General features: G+C 38.9%; 1 long non-coding RNA gene across 1 annotated transcript; it reads left to right on the top strand.

Annotated features, from left to right (window-relative positions):
* The first annotated feature begins 11,006 nt into the window (after positions 1-11,006).
* LOC136285960 (uncharacterized) lies at positions 11,007-15,497 on the top strand. The gene is made up of 3 exons (XR_010719614.1): positions 11,007-11,111; positions 12,382-12,552; positions 13,805-15,497. It is a non-coding gene; the product is annotated as an uncharacterized lncRNA (long non-coding RNA).
* Positions 15,498-16,327: the final 830 nt, after the last annotated feature.

Consider the following 16,327-nt stretch of genomic DNA (forward strand, 5'->3'; position numbering starts at 1 on the left):
GGACCTTTAGCAGCAACTTTAGTAATTTGAAATTGTATGAGTCTTCTGAGACTTATGTTAAATATTTTCCTTTGGGATCCTTCAGAGCTGTATTATGTCTGTAAATTTCACTAGGGACAGGGTAGAATAGCTTGTCTTCCTGTGCGATACTCCAGTCTGCATGTTGGATATCCATATGGTATAAATACTGTTGATCCGTTGACTTCACAATAATTTCCTACTGAGACAGCTGCATCTCCTGGCTGTGTACAACAAAAATTAAGACTTGAATGAGAAATATATGAGGGAAATTCAGCTTCTGTCGGAAGCAATATCAGTAGGCCAGGGAAAACAACTTGCAAGTTTGAAGTATAAGGGGATATTTATCCTCCCAAACCAGATACTTTTGACAGCAAAATTACTGCAGTTAACAAGCTCAGTGCTTTACTGGATTTCAGCCTCTTATTTCTGGAATCAGCTTACTGGGCTGAAAATAATCTGTCAGAAAAGACTAGGGCTGGGACTTTATTTCACCCACTTATCTCTGTCTATGAAGCTGCCATCTATTTTCCATGCATGTACTATTCTTCTCTTGTCCCTTCTTCTTCCAAGTAGAATCTTAGGTGCTCTGAGAAGATCCAAAGTGATTTTAGTTTCATTCTAATAATGAAACTGGTTAGGAATATGAGGTTTCCTAATTAAGATTGAGTACTCCAAACTGTGCACTACCTTTAAGTTTAGTTGTGGAAGAAGTTCACGGTGCTAGTGTTTCTCTGTGACACCTTTAACTATTTAGACTATTAGCATCCTACAGGTCACCTTTACATTTCTTTAGCTTGGCAGTTTGAGAAGAAGTTATTTGCTCAAGTTTATAATTCTTACAGCTGTTTTCCTGGGATTGAATCACACAATGTAGGGAAAAAATATCCTTTGCTTCCTTGTTTTTTTTTTTTTTTTTTTTTTTTTTTTTTTTTTTTTTTAGTGGCCTTGCTGAGTCTTTTTGACCTTCAAAACAGATGTATCCCTAATTTTTTTTTTTTTTGGTTCAGTGTGCTAACAACAAAAAAAAGTCATTTTGGGTCAACCCGAAAAGAAAATTTGTTTGATTTCTTCTCTCCCAGTTCCTGAGAATCAAAACTAAAAATCACTTTAGATTGAAGGGAGTATCTTGGTTGGCTCCAGAAAATGTTGGATACATTTTTTTGCCACTATAGTAATGCAGAAGAAATTTGGAAGCAAGTATTGAATTGGCAAGGGAAATTAATTCAAAAAAGTGAATGTATCATGCTACATTCTTCTGTTTACCACCTTCTTCTTGTCTCTTCAATCCTGGTGTTTGCAGCAGCTTTTAGGAAGGTCAAGTTACAGGTTCACCTCCCCTCTCTCTCTGATTTTAAATATAGATTTTCTATCTCTCAAGCATGCCTATTGGTGCATTTCAGTCTTGCTTGCTGAAGCTGCTCCACTTTTTGTAAATAATTGAGTATTCATTTTGACAGACAGGGAAATTAATGTGAAAGCATGGTTCTTTAGTTTGCGGGTCATGACATTGTAGCTTGGAGGTATGAAAGTCGGTTGGAGTCCTTGCTTCAGTAACGATTTAACCACTTCTGCTGCCTACAGGGCTTTGCAAAGAGACCTCACTCCTAGAAATATGGGAATGCCTGATGATATGAGTACTTTTTTGGTAGTAAGGGAGACTCATCAAGCTCTGATGCACACAGGGAAGAGGAGAAATAGCAAACAATTTTCTGCCCTCCACCCTCAAGTGCTTCCATGAGGGGAAGTACCAGTCTGCACCGTGTGGTTCTCATGGGGCTGCTGTAGTGTTTTGGTGAAGTTTATAAAATGTTCTGTTGCTTTGTCTAATCAACAGTGCTTGTCTAAGGTGAGCTGAAACTACAGATGGTTTCAGATGTTCCCAAATTCATCTTGTGGTGTAAAGAGACATCAAAGCAATGTCTAATGTTAATTCAGAGCTCCTAGATTTAACTTGATAGGATTTTTTTGGTACTAGTGGAGTGAAGGAGAGGCTATATAAGGAAATTATCAACTTGATGATGTTGTTTTCTGCATGTGAATTAAAAAAAAAATCCAATTTCTGTCTTGTTAGTCCTCGAGACAGTCATATTTTATAAATAGAAATAATAAATGTGATCACAAAATGCTTATAAGAACTTTGAAGATGTAAAGAAAAAAACAGAAAGAAGTTCTAAGTTCATGTCAAAGGAAAAGTCTCCAAAATTGTGACAGTCTGACAGCCATTTTCCATTCTGGGTGCTCCTGTAAGTGATATTCCAGACTTCCTCTTAAAGGCACACCAAGCCAATTATGAGTATGTATATCAGTGAATTTATTTAAAATAAGGAAAGGTCTTTAAACTTGACAGATAACAAGCTCCTGAAAAATTATTTTGGAATAAATATCTCAATGCAAAATGTTTTTAGGAGAACACATGTTCAATACCCTGAAGACTGAGAAAGGTTGTATGGATCATTGAGTCCATCCACTATCAGTCATATCAAATAATGGAATTATACTATTGAAGCCTGGTCCAGAGAAGAGATGCTCACACCTGTCATCCAAAAATGCCTCCTAACAACCCTATATTAGCTAAAGACCCAGATTATAACATTCCACAGTCCTTTTTCAGTGTTTTTCTCTTGAGGGACATCAGGACAGCTACATTGTGGCATTACTGCCCATGCTTCAGAATAAGGGAGAAGCAGCAGTGGTTCCTAACAATTTAACCTGAGGAAAAATAGCCCTTTGAAATTTCATGGTCAATTTATGCCTAAGAATAGGACTAGAGACCTAGAAAGCACTACACTTACCTACCTGGACCTTTTTTTAATGTCACCTTATTTTATTAATCTTCTATGTAAAATCCTACATTTGACCTAGTCATAGATGATACCCTAAAAGAGAATGCATAAAAATGGACGTTTCTGGAGGACTTTTGGTGGTTTGATATCTAACATATGTTTGCATGGCTTGTGCATTGGAAGTGATACTCAAGGAAACATTTGTTCTCGACTCAAATGTAGGCATCAGTACTGCAGGTGTACTCCAACAATTTTTATTAAACTTATTTTATACCAGGATGCCCACCTAAGATTTCTGCATGCAAACTGAGACATCACTCTTAAAATTTCTTTGAACTATAAGTGTCCTATCTTCATCAGTTTCCTCTCTTGTATTGTTACCTGTTCAGGGCGCAGAAGGTTAGCAAGGCAATGGAAGGTTTTGCTTTGCAGAACATTGATTCTGAGAAATTCCAAGGCAGTGGAAAAACAAAAAAACTGAAGATAAAGAGAAGAAAACAGAAAGGGAAATAAACCTTAAGCTGTGTTAAATGTCCTATTATGTGACTTAAGATTACTGAGAAATAATAATAATAAACTTGAATCACAAAATGTACCATTTTGCTTTATTGCTGAGTAGCTGCAAATTTATCTGCTTGAGTGCTTAAAAAGTCAATTCTTTAATGAACAAGAAACCCTGCTGGTGTTATATTCTCTTCCTTGTTTCTGTACTGTTACGTGCCAAGTTATTTTATTAAACTGAGAATGTAATACAACACTATTTAAAATTTTGGAATCTTATTTTATTAAAGCTAATATTCAGAGGTTATTGGGAGAATGAGAAGGCAATTGTTTCAATTGCATTAAAGCAATGGTAATGTTAATTTCAACTTCTTTTTTAATTCTTGCCTCACCAGAACTCTATGCCAATCAAGAAAAACTCATTAATCCAGTTAACAAGCATAACAACAGTTTTTCTTGTGTAATCAAGTAGGCAGAACTCTGCTACACATTGCCCATTAGCCCAATATTCTCTGCCTTTTCCTGTGAAGAACTTAGAACTCTGCTTGGTAGAGCATTTTCTTGAATTAGTGTCATAATGATTTGCTCCTTTCCTGTTATGCAACAATGAAGAAAATAGCCTTTGGACTATTTCACAGGGTGTCTCTGAATTCTGCGAGCAGAGACAATATTTCTTTAATGTGTCTTTCAAGAAAAGAAACAGCAACAGAACACATCAAAGCAAAGATGAAGAGAGTAAAGATGCAGAGATGAGAGGAGAAGAAATTCGCCTCCTTACAAATCTGCCACTCAGCTATCCTGGTCTGCAGGATGAGGATGGTTTGTTGGAAGGGTGATATTTTCCTGCCCTACAGGTACAGAGGAGATGGGCCTCCACTACTCTATGGATAAGATTCATCAGGTTCATCATTCAGGTAAGGAGTGTCACCTTAAAACCATAACTGAAAAATAAGGATATTTGAAAGTAGCTACTGGCTTTCAGTCAGAAATAGATTGCTTTAAGTAGAAGTCACCTCTTAACATTTTTTCCTATGTTCTCACTTCTGTCAAAGTGTTATCCAGTTTCTCCAATTTAGGCAATAAAGCTTTAGGGATGTACTATTCATCATCTGCACATTTTGTTTCATTATGACAAAGACTTCTCAGATGCACAAAGTGTCCCCTAATATCCACCATGAGGTGGAAGCTCATTACATTTTAACTGGAGGTCAGAAAATATGGCTGCTGAATTTGATACCACTTATTTTCTCTTTCAATAACATAATAATTGCTTAAACCAGAGTGCAAGCTGTAAGTAAATTGTTGGAAATACTGGCTCAGCTTTTGATAGATTCACATATTCACATTTCCTTTAGGGGGTCTTTCCCCCAAAGAGATTTGAATAATTGAGTTCTACTGGCAGGAAAACAGTACTTAAATTCACATACAGATGTATTCATGCCCAGAGTGCAATATTCACCAAACTGAGAAAATTAGATAAAGTCACATGCTTCACCAAACCAATTATGATCTACCAATGCAGATCAGGTAGCAAGCAGAGTATATCAAAGGTTCACAGGGAAATGTTCAGGTTCAATCCATGAAAAAAAAAATTACCAAAATGATCAGATGATTTTGATTAACAAATAAACTGGAAAGTAGATTTGCTACCAGGTATTCAGCAAGCAGAAAATGAGCTTACATTCAGCAGATGAATTATTCATTGTGAATTATTTGCTCAGTTCTAATAATTACAGCAGGGAAAAATTAATTAATGTTACAGCAAATACTTTAATTTTTATAATAAAAAGATTGATCATTGAAATGAGTCTCAAAAAGAGATTTCTAAATGAAAGAGAGAAGGAGACATGATCAAGAATAATATGAAGCTTCAACCTGAATAAAATTTACACCTGTGAATAATTTTACATAGCTGCAATCCCATATACACATAGTTCCAGTAGAGAACTTGGACATTTCAATAGTTTCTTACTTTCCTTTGCATTATGAAAAATGTCTTTTTCATAATTATGGCTTAGAGATGTATTTAGAAGATGGTAGTCTAGTTGTATTAAGTCCAGGTTTAATTTTAATTATTTACTGGTAATTTTATTGTAATTTCTTTGTTTCTTGCAGTCACAGTCCTAGAAGCTTTATTGAATGGAGGTATTCTCAGAAATGAAGCAACCACAAGATTAGTGTTGAAGTCACTGAACTGATAGTATGGAGATTATCAAGAGACTGGTGATGTGAAACTTTTGCACTGGCATGAAAGGAACATTCTCATTCAATCTTAAAGGGAGATAATGGTAAACAATGACAGTGAAAGCTGTTTTATCTCACCCATCCTCTTTACTGGTACATTTTTAAAACAAAATATAGGTTGTTCTAGAGGAAGGATTTTCCATGTAGGAACAGTTTATAGTAGGAGTTTATTTATTTTAATTATTATATCAATAGCTTTAGGGAAGGGTTATTCAGTTATAGAGATTAATTTATTAGCAAACATCTGTTTTGAGGCATTCACAACTTTCATTGAATCAAAAGCTGCTTTTCTATCAAAGCGAAAATTTTCACAGAAAAATGGGGCAATGAAATGTTTCATGCTTTCATGAAAATAAAAGTGGCTTGTTTTCATAAAATTTGGCACCAAAAGTTGTTAAGCAACATATGTTTTGGAGGAAGAACTGTAATAATAATAAACCAGTTTAAGTTGGCTTTGCTAACCTTTTATGAAGTGCTGAAGCCCTTCCTGACTAAGTCTAATAGAATCTCCTGATAATTTCTGTAGGTTGTTTAAAACTTGAATATAAAATGCTTTCTGCTGCTGTAGTGCTGATTGAGAAGGATACATTTAATTCCTCTGCTGTGTTGTTTAACTAACAGAAGTTCTATGCCATTATATGTTATTAAACTCATAATTTAAACCTGTGCTCCAAAAACACTTTGGGAAAGCATGGGCTCCCATCAGCATCCAGCTGCTTTAGAGCTGAATATCTATTTTATGGCTATGACTCAACAAGGTGGAAGGCAAGAGCAGCACCTGTCAACACGTGTATGCCGAAAGCTGTCCCAAAAATTCAAAAATAGAGATAACACTGGAACTAGAGATCCACTGTGCTGAGGAGCCTAGCAACACATAGCAATGGTGTCTCTGCTCCAAAGATTTTTCCACTATGATATAATCCAAAACCACAGCATCATCACGGAATGAAGAGGCTCTGCAAAGGAAGGCAGAGATAATAAGACCTTACAGGTCTTATTACATAAAATACTTACATGCCTGGTTTCATAGGCTTATATTTAAAAAGTGAAAAATACATAAGGAACAAGGGACATTAAATATGTCAGGATCCCTACTGGCTACCTGCCTAAATGTTAGTCAAAGTGCTTGTTAATGCAGCCTGAATTCAAAGAGATGCAAAAAGCTGCTTGAAATCAGAGTTCAAACAAATGCATGGCAAAAGGATTTTCTACAGACTCCCTTTCCTTTTTCGCAGGAAAAATCTGGCCCTTGGGTCTGTCCAAATTTAGAATATGGGAAAACATTAATTTTTTATTTTTTATTTTTTTTTTAATGTGTGTGTTTTCTGGCTTCTGTCCCTCATGGAGCAATTAGCCTCATCTGTGTGCCCTGATATAGTTTCCCATGGCAAATCTCCACAGCAATCTCTGCAGTAGGTCAGACATCTGCTGAAGTCACTTGCTTCTATGATTTCATTTAACCCTTTTCTTTGCTACATGAGAAAGACATACAGCAGAGCCCCAGGAGGACTCAGAAGCACTGGCATTGATTCCATCCAGAGCAACTCTTTGTAGAGCCTCAGATGTCATGTTTTAATCCTCTGAGCCTCATTTACTAGATATGCCACATGGCAATTCCTGTTTTCAGTTTGAAGGTAGCATTTGGGATCAGCAGCTCTTTTAGCACTCTGCCTTCTCCCCCTCTGTTAGCCTCTCTCAGCAGCATGTGCCCTACTGGATCCCCTCTATGCTCCTCTGAAGCAAGTTGAAAGTACCTCTGCCTGTGTGGTACATTTCTCCTTCTCACATCTTTTCTCTCTTTTTCTTTTTTAAATGAAATTTTGCCTAGCCAGTGGCAGCTGTTGAATCTTTAATTGGCAGTGGAATACCTCTCAAATAACAAGACTGTGTCACATAGAAAATATCAATATTTCCATAATATTGTGACTTGGCAACCAGTACATTAGCTTGGGAGGCTTTGTGACATCAGGTGCTACAAATCATCCCTTTAATTTTCCTTTAAAAATACAACTCAAGAAAGGATATTTTTCAATTACAAAGCTACACATTTCATTAGTATTCTCATTACAGTTCCTACTACTTATTTATGGAGTGCTCACAAGTGTGGTAATGCTATATGACTCTGCAGACCTTAGGAGCAAGCTTTACATACAACAAGGCACGTGAGACCTGAACAGTAGGTGAATCAGTCAGTTTTCTTTTGTATTAATTGGATCTGCAAGGAAAACTGAAGAAGGGAAAAAAAATCCCTCTGCTATTCAAGTATCTCTAAAATTTCCATGGACTTTAATGGCATTAGAATCGAGGCTTTAAAGTCAGCCCTGTTCTCTTTGAGAAGCAATGACAATAATTTCTCACTAAGACTCTGTAAAACCTCCTGCTTATTTTTCCTTTCTGTACCTTTTCTAGTAAGATTTCTGTGTCAGCTTCCCAAGCGTGCCTGGTGGGGAAAGCCTGATTTTCACTTTCAGTGGATTGCTGACGCCTAACTGACAATAATAAAAGCAGTTTGTGTCCCTGAACCCTCTCAGGAGCATTGCAGCCTGAATTGGGTGTTATGCATTGCAGTTCGGCCTTTTGAAAGTGTCCACGGGAGCAGAGCACAGAGCCTTGTCAGCTGCTGTTCAATTCTTCAATTAAAATGTGAGCTGTCTCTTTTCTAGTTCTGCGTTTTGTCTCCATTCCTTATTGCAACACTTCTACCTGATGCAGGATATTTTAAAACTTGCTTTCTGGCAGTCAGTTATATATTGAAGATTTTTTGTCCTCTAGGAATGAGCTCTGTTGTTTTGATTGATTTTTCACTCTTTTTATTACCTGCAAAATACTAGATTCTGAAAGTAATAGCAACCATCGTTAAATAGTATAGGAAATAAAAGATACTTCAGTTGTCTTAAGGCTGTTTCAATATCCTTTTCCCTTTCTGCAGAGGGACATAAGTTTGTCTATGGCTTAGCAAAAATAAAAAAAAATAATAAAAAAAAAAGCAAGCCTTTTTCAATGTAGAGGGTTTTTTTGTCCTTTAAAGGCAAACTTGAAAGGTTGTATATTGTCTGAAGAGAATAAGAAAAAAACGTTAGACTCCTAGAGTCTACTTTATTCTGCCCACTACATTTATTCCTGCTGTTAGCAGGATTAAAATTTACTACTAGAGAGAGGCATAAATAAAGACATGTTCTTGGAAAATATATGCAAATGTGAGCACACCTTTCAAAACCTCATTTGGCAGTTCAAATGCCTAAGTGCCTGAGCTAGAAGCTACTGTAAAATTGACTGCAAGGTGGAAAAAATGCATACAAAGTAAGCCAGAGGCAGAACAAGGCTGCAGTCCAGGTCCACAGAATACCAGTCCAGGATAGCATCTTCCAGGGTACATTGCCATATATTTGCCTTGGTTATGCTTGTGAGAGGGCATTTGTCTTTTCAGGATAGTTAAAATTTGCTGGATGGGGAGCTGAATCTGGATTTTAGGATGTAGTCCCCCTCTTAGGAATTTTTCCCAGCTGTCCTTCCAAGAGTGGTAAATAACCTTGCAGGATGAGCTATGGAAAAGTCAGATTGCTGCTGAGAGAGGAAAGAGACAAAGGGTGTAAGCTGCTTCTGGAAAGGGTGGGCAGTGGGTTGACAGCATAATTTTCCATGTCTGGTCCCAGGGGAGGAGGCTAACTGAAGGTGGGCCGTAGAATTTGTGTTTGGAGTCCTCCAAAATCAATAACCCAAGTCTGTATTCAGCACCAGAATTTCCAAGGCAGGTAATTTAATATGGCTCTGAAATCCTCTTGTATAAGTACACCAGCTGCAGGGTTGAAAATTGCTGTGAAAATTGCTTGAACTGTCAGTCCTTGACACACAGCCTTGTTGGGAGCAGATTCTCTGGTGATGACTTTAAATTGTGCCCAGATAATTAGTGCCCAGAGGGCCGGGCACATCTTTATCACACAGGGTTGGTCCTGGCATTCCTCATCACTCCTGGGTCCTGGTGCTGGCCCCTGGTAAGCAGAGATATGAGAGAGGAAATGGTGTGGTGGCTGATATGCCCTGTTAAACAGGTGCTTGATCTCTTCTCTGGGCACCTTAGGATGTTAAAGGCCAGGGTAATTTAGAACAGCCTGTGGAGTGCTCAGACACAGGCCAAGGGAATGCCTTTCACAGAGCAACGGACCTTTCTGCACAACAGCCTCAACCTGCGCAATTTGATTGCATCTTAGGAGAAAACCCTGTGAATGACAAGGGCAATGACCTGAACCTGGATTAAAATAGACTGAAAAGCTGGTTTTAATCCTCCCATTATTTCCTCTCAGAATGATTTCTACAGAGGGGCTAACCTGTGAAAAGTGTGGCTAGTTAGGATGTATTTCATTCTTCCTTATGTGTTTATTTTCATTATTTTCCAGGCATGTGAATGAAAGATGTGAATAATGTGGTTTGAATGCTTCAGTGACTTGGTCTTTTAAATAAAACCAAGAGGGGATTGATCAGTGTCACAAAAGATCCAAGGAATCCCTTAAACAGCAGCTCACATAACTGTGGATTGCATAATTCAAAGCTATCCTGGGGCATCTTTAAATGATGCATAGATTTTGTTTTCTCTACTTTACATTTTTGAGAGGAGAAAGTTAGATGGAAGTTTGTCGCTGGCCACAGTGGCACTGAGAACTGCAAAATGCCTCCTTGAAAGAGAAGATGCCACCCATGCCTGCCTGCTGTCTGAAGAAGGGAGGGTGGGGGAATCAGCTCAGCTCCGTTCCACAGCAGACTTTGCCTGAGAGACGCTTTCTCCTTGGTCAATTAAGATATGGGTTGGAAAGGTAATAGCGGGAGACAAGCTGGCTTTTAAAGCCTCTATCAGATATTGTTAGTGAGGATGGTGTGAGCATCCCCGGTTTGCAAAACCCGGTTGATGTCTGATGCCAGAGGGCTGCTAGAGCCTCCCGGAACCCTCCAAATGCTGCTCAGTGCAGCCAAACCCAGAGTGCCAGGCATCAGATGGTGCGAGGCAGCAGGAACGGTGAAGAAATCCGAGATAATTATTTTATTTGTTCAGGACATTTAAGTTTTTTAAACTGGCGAATTAAGACAACGTAATTAGTTAACAACACACTACATTTGCTCAGCCCGTGTGTCTGAAGAGCTGGCATCATTAAAATAACACCTGTGGATTATGTCTAATTACCGATTTTTTTTTGAGACAGAGGTATACATTTTAATTTTCTGCCTTTTAAAACTGAAGTCAGAGTTTAACAAGTTGATATTTATGAGAGAGGAGATTTTAATTTGTAACGCGAACAGCGGTGGTTTTTTTTCTATTTATTTATTTATTTATTTTCCCCCCGCTAACAGCCACAAGATGGCACAGCCCGCCCGCAGTTCGCCCGAGCCGCGCCGGGGCCGGGGATGGGAATGTGGATCGGGATGGGGATGGGCAGTGGGATTGAGATGGGCATGGGCCGAGACCCGGGCTTGGCTCGGGACCGCTGCAGCCAGGGCGGAGAGTCGTGTAAAAACAAGCAGGAGAAATGGCCAGCGTGAAAAGCGGTATTGGAGGCAAGAAGACCCCTTCAGGTACGGAGCTGGGCTGCGTTCATGACACCCACTCGCAAACCTAGGCGGAAATTGCTCGATGCGGAGAAATAAAAGGCTCCTGTAAGTGGTGGTGCTAGGAGAGGGGATGCAGGGAGAAGGTGTCTGTGTGATCTCTCACCCCTGTCCCAGTGTGTAACATCTGGTGTGTGTGTGTGTGACTGGGGATGCAGTGTTCGCTCACTGCCTGGCTCTCTGGCTGCAGGTCCCTTTGCAGCTCCGGTAGAGATATTGTAGGGTTTGATAAGTTTCTGGGTAAGACCCTCCCCAAATCTGTCGTGCAGGGCACACACCTTCTCTGACACACTGCAGATTGCAGCAAAGTAGCTCCAGTCATGCAGGGATTGATTCTGGAGTGCCCTTTCTGTGACCACACTGGGGCAGAGACTTGCTTTGTTTATGTTCAAGGCAGTGGCAAGTGTGCTGGCAGTGCTTAAACAACACATGACTTTTCATAGTGGAGCCTAATTTTAAGTACACTTCAGTGATACACTGCCAATAGATTAGTATGGGGTATCCCACGAAATTATTCCCTGTAGTTTGTGATAAAATACATTTTCCAAAGCAACAAGCATTTACAGAGAGGAGGGGATGGCAAATACACTTGTTTGATTACTCATTTAAACAAAAAATATCCTTTCAAAGCATAGAAAGGAACTTGGCAAGTGAACTGGTGGGAAAGACCAGATTCCCTGATGTGTTAGGGGACTGCTGCCTGTGAGTGGGGTTATAGGTCCCCTGTAAAGCATGTGTTGCAAAGGATGCAAGGAATCACCTTTCTCCTCAAATACAGGGAGTTTTTAGACACCACTGCATCTCTGTGCTGCCTTATCATAATTCAGTGGGTGGTTTGGGAGAAAGGAATGATCAAGGTAAAGCTCTGGTCTCCTGTAGCTGTTATGGTGCCCCTGGCTGGATCTTGCACAGAACCACCATGAAGGACCTGTCAGGCAGCAGCTCTGAGAGAGTCTCTGCATGGCAAATTGGAGTGGTGATTGAGGCACTGAGAAACTGGTTGCATTCCCTGAGGGCCTGGGGCTTCCTGCCGGGTTGAGCAGCCAGTGTGTGTATAGCTGTCTCTCCCAAAAGAAGAAATAGGGTACAACACTCCCAATGCTTCTTAGTTCCATCAGAACAGCATTTCATCCTGTGTTTTCTCATCCTGAAGGCTGTATTGCAGGTGGGTTAGATCTTTCAGGTACAGGTAGCACAACAGAAACCTAAAATCAAACTTTTTCTTCTTCTACCTCAGAGACTTGGGGGAAAAGATGACCTCAGAGCTTGTGTGCATCTACAGTGCAGCTGCAGACACAATTCCAATATCCCTGCAGGTATCAAATATGAGGATGATTGGAGCCCAAGGACTGTGCCTGGCACACGTGCACCTACACCCTACACGAACTTCCCATTTCCAGGGTATAAAGTGAGTTCACTCCTGATGCTGTGCTACTGGGCTGCTAAAGGTGATGAGATTCCTTGGGACAGCAAACATAATTAATTTAGTATGTCCCAGGGTTTAACAGACATTCTTCAGGGGTTTGGTGACTTTTTTTTATTTTATTTTATTTTTTTTTAATGCGGTGACTGTTTCATATAGAGTATGTATTAAATTTTTTATACTCTATCATGAACACTTATGACTACACAGGAGGTGTGCAACAGGCATTCCGTGGCAGGAATGGCACAGATATGTTCAGATGGAGAATGAATGACATCAGAAGCTGAAAACCACATCAAAACTTCCATCAATATGGGAGCAAGAATATAGGCCAGAGCTGCTGGCAGACAAAAGACTCCCTTCATAAAATACCATTTCTAACCTATTGTACTTGTTTTGCACTCCCTCCCAAATGCTGAAATTGTAAACAGTAAGACCTACTTAATCAGAATGCATGCAGTCATAACCTGAATTTTGGAATTTGCACAGGAAATACAGTCACATAAAGGTTTTTTAACAGGCAGATTGGGGGTTAAAAAATGACTGACACTAAGCAGAAAAAACCCCCAAATGTTGGACTATATCACAATCAATCATTTCAATGTAGTTGAACTCAGAAAATATACATTTCATCCTCTCACTTGAACATTGACATTTTACGTGTAAGGATACCACTAAAAAGTAGTTGCATTTTACTGTGCATAGCTCCATGGTTTCATAGCACAACTTAGAGCTCCGTAATTAAGGCACCCTTTCTTTTTCATTTTGCTTGGCAGCCACACTACTATTTTGTTCCTATCACTACAGGATTTCTTGATCCTGGAGATAAACCATTCTGGGCAGTGCAAAGGGGTTAGACATAGATCAGTCAGGAATTAACAGGTTAGTTAATTTCAAGTGATTGAGCTTTAAACAACATTTGGATTATCCCATGCTAAAGCATCTCAAGTTGTAAATCACAGTGGTAAAACACAGTGAATCTTGAGGGTATATCATTTGCAAACCTTCCCTAATGATTTTAAACCCTCCCAAATGAATTGGTATATTGACACAACTCTGTCCACAGTGGGGAATATTTGTAGTTCAACAGCTATAGATCCTAGAATTGTTGAGTAATCTTACACTAAAACCAACTCTGTAAATGTTATACATACCACTGTGCGTTTCCCAGCCATATTAGCTCATTTAATAGCTCTAACACAGTGTTGCCATCTAATATTTCTTTCTCCACTGGCAGGTTCACAGCAAGGGAAGCTGCAACTCTCCCACTCTGTTCATGGATCAGGTACCAAATTTTTGTGTAGGGAGCCGTCTGCGCACACTGGATCAAGGAACTGGGAGATTTCTGCTCCAGCTCTTCTGGGGAGCATAGGCATAAGTTTTATATAAAACTTGTTGTTGATCCTCTGCCTCCTGAGAATTCACCTTTTTTGATTGATCAGGGCCATTGTCAGTAGGAAAGGGACCAGGCCTTGATGGAAAAAGTTCAGATTTATGCTGGAGTTTAAGGCTCTCACATTGCAGTATTCAGTTATGGTAGTGATATATGTTGATAGATTTAAAAATGGCATCTCTTGTAGTGTGAATAAATGTAGCATACTGCATGTGGCTGCAAAAGAACACTTTTTCTAATGAAATTACACACATAATTGTTGCTATGGACCTCATTATACATGAAACAGTGGAATAATTCTGAAATACTCGAGACTCTTGTCTAAACAAATCAATGAGCAATCTTGGGGATCTTTACTAAAGAAACTTCTTACGATCCAAATGTAAATCTTTCCTATTAAAAATACTGATCTTGTTGATCCTTTTAACTTTTACATTTCTAGAGATTGAATTAATACAGTAATGGCCTCATCAAACTTCCCTGTATTGTAATTACAAAGCTCTGGTAGGGGTATATCCTTTTTCTAAACATTGTCACATCATTTTATACTGATCCCTGATCCCACTTTCAATATATCTAGGATTACCGTACTGAACAGTACATAAAGCAAACATTACTTGCAATCAATACTGTAAAGGCCAGTCTGAGTCAGCTGGAAGTGCACTTTAGAAACTGCCTCTTCTTAAATCATGGCATGGCACTGGAGATCAAACAAAGTGCTGAAGATGTTAGTCCCTGAATTTACATCTCAGGGTTTCACAAAAGGGCATTTACAGTGGAAGACCCAGAAAAAAACCCCCACATACCCTGCACTTTAGGAGAAATGTCAAAGTCTGTTAATTCATCCTTTTGCTCAAATGGCCTGATCCTCAAATCTCACTGAAGTTAATGAAGTGACTGAGGTTAAAATAGGGTTTGGATTAGAAATTTATTAAATAAGTGTAAATATTTCTATTTCACTAACGTAAAATTTCTCTTTAAGAAATTACACCTCTTAAGTCCTCAAGATGTTGAGATTTAAGGGTATAATTGAAGTTTATGAGTTGATTTATGTTTTGAGAATCTAGTGTCATTTCTGTTTTTGCAATCTGTGATTGAATTACCACATATCTGTGTAAATCAAAGCCATGTATAAAGACACTTAGATATTCTGTACTATTTGCACATCACTGTTAAAAAAAATAGAAAATACTGCTCTTTCCTCTTCTTCTCCAGAACTATTCTTTACTACACAGGTAATAGCAAGAAATAAAATCTGATGATAGTCGTTTTGAATTAAAAGATACAAATATCAAAAATATTGATAAACAGAAAGGAAAACTGGGTAAACTTCTATTAAAAATTATGTGTAAAATGTCAAATAAATTTTGTATATGTTCACTGGGGACATATGTCCTAATTCAGGTGAAGGTTGCTTACATTAACACATTGAGGTGTACATAAAGTCCTCATGTTATTTAGCCCTGGTCATGGAAACTTCTTCATTTCAAACTGTGCGTTGCAGAGTTGAAAAGACAACATTATTTTTAGTAATGGAACTACCAGAAAACATTTGTTAGAGTGCTGCAAGCTAGTCTCCCTGGAGTTCCCCCTGAGAAGGGCTAATCTGCATGACTAATATTCAGAGTGTAATTCCCTCCCCTGGGCAAGACTTCTCAGTGCACTGACAGGCCTTTCTCTGGCTGTTGCTTTGAGTGGTGTCTTCTCCACTCCCTCTGCTCCTGAGGGAATAAAGCTTAGTGGAGGACAATAAAAGAAGCAGGACATCAGCACACTAAAACTCTCATGAGGGATAGCAGGAGCCCAGACATATGCAGGTCTATCTGCACCACTCAGAGAGAAATAGCTCATTTCGGGTTGTTAAGGTGGGATATTTTAGACTTCATTCTCAAGAAAACATATCTTTTGTGAATGTGATCATTATGTGTCTACCCATTCCTTTTTTCCTTTTTGTTTTTGGCAATGTTGACCCTAGCACAGAAAAAAAAAAAAAAAAGAGTAAAAATTAAATCCCTTCATATTTCATGAGTTTAGATAGCTATGTAGAGAATAGGGGCCCAAGCAACAGAGAGAGACCATGGCTGAAAGTCAATTATCACCTCTGATTTTACAAGGGGATTCCCATCACCAAACCCATCAGTCTAAACACACCATAAATGGGGGCAAAGCTCTGCAGACAGTTAAAGGTACTGTAAAGAGAAATTGTTCTGAGTGGCACCCTTTAAAGTTCAGAGGAGAAAGATCTCCATTTTGCATAGCAAAGGACTAGTCCTAATTGATTGCTGTCAGCAGAAACAGGTAGGCAGACAGAACAAATGTGGAAAATAGCTGAATAATGGGAACAGCATCCAAAATTCCATGAAAGAA

Source organism: Chamaea fasciata, unplaced genomic scaffold (assembly GCF_029207755.1).
Source record: "Chamaea fasciata isolate MVZ Bird 193981 ecotype frontalis unplaced genomic scaffold, bChaFas1.0.hap1 SCAF_2, whole genome shotgun sequence".
Lineage (NCBI taxonomy): Eukaryota > Metazoa > Chordata > Aves > Passeriformes > Sylviidae > Chamaea > Chamaea fasciata.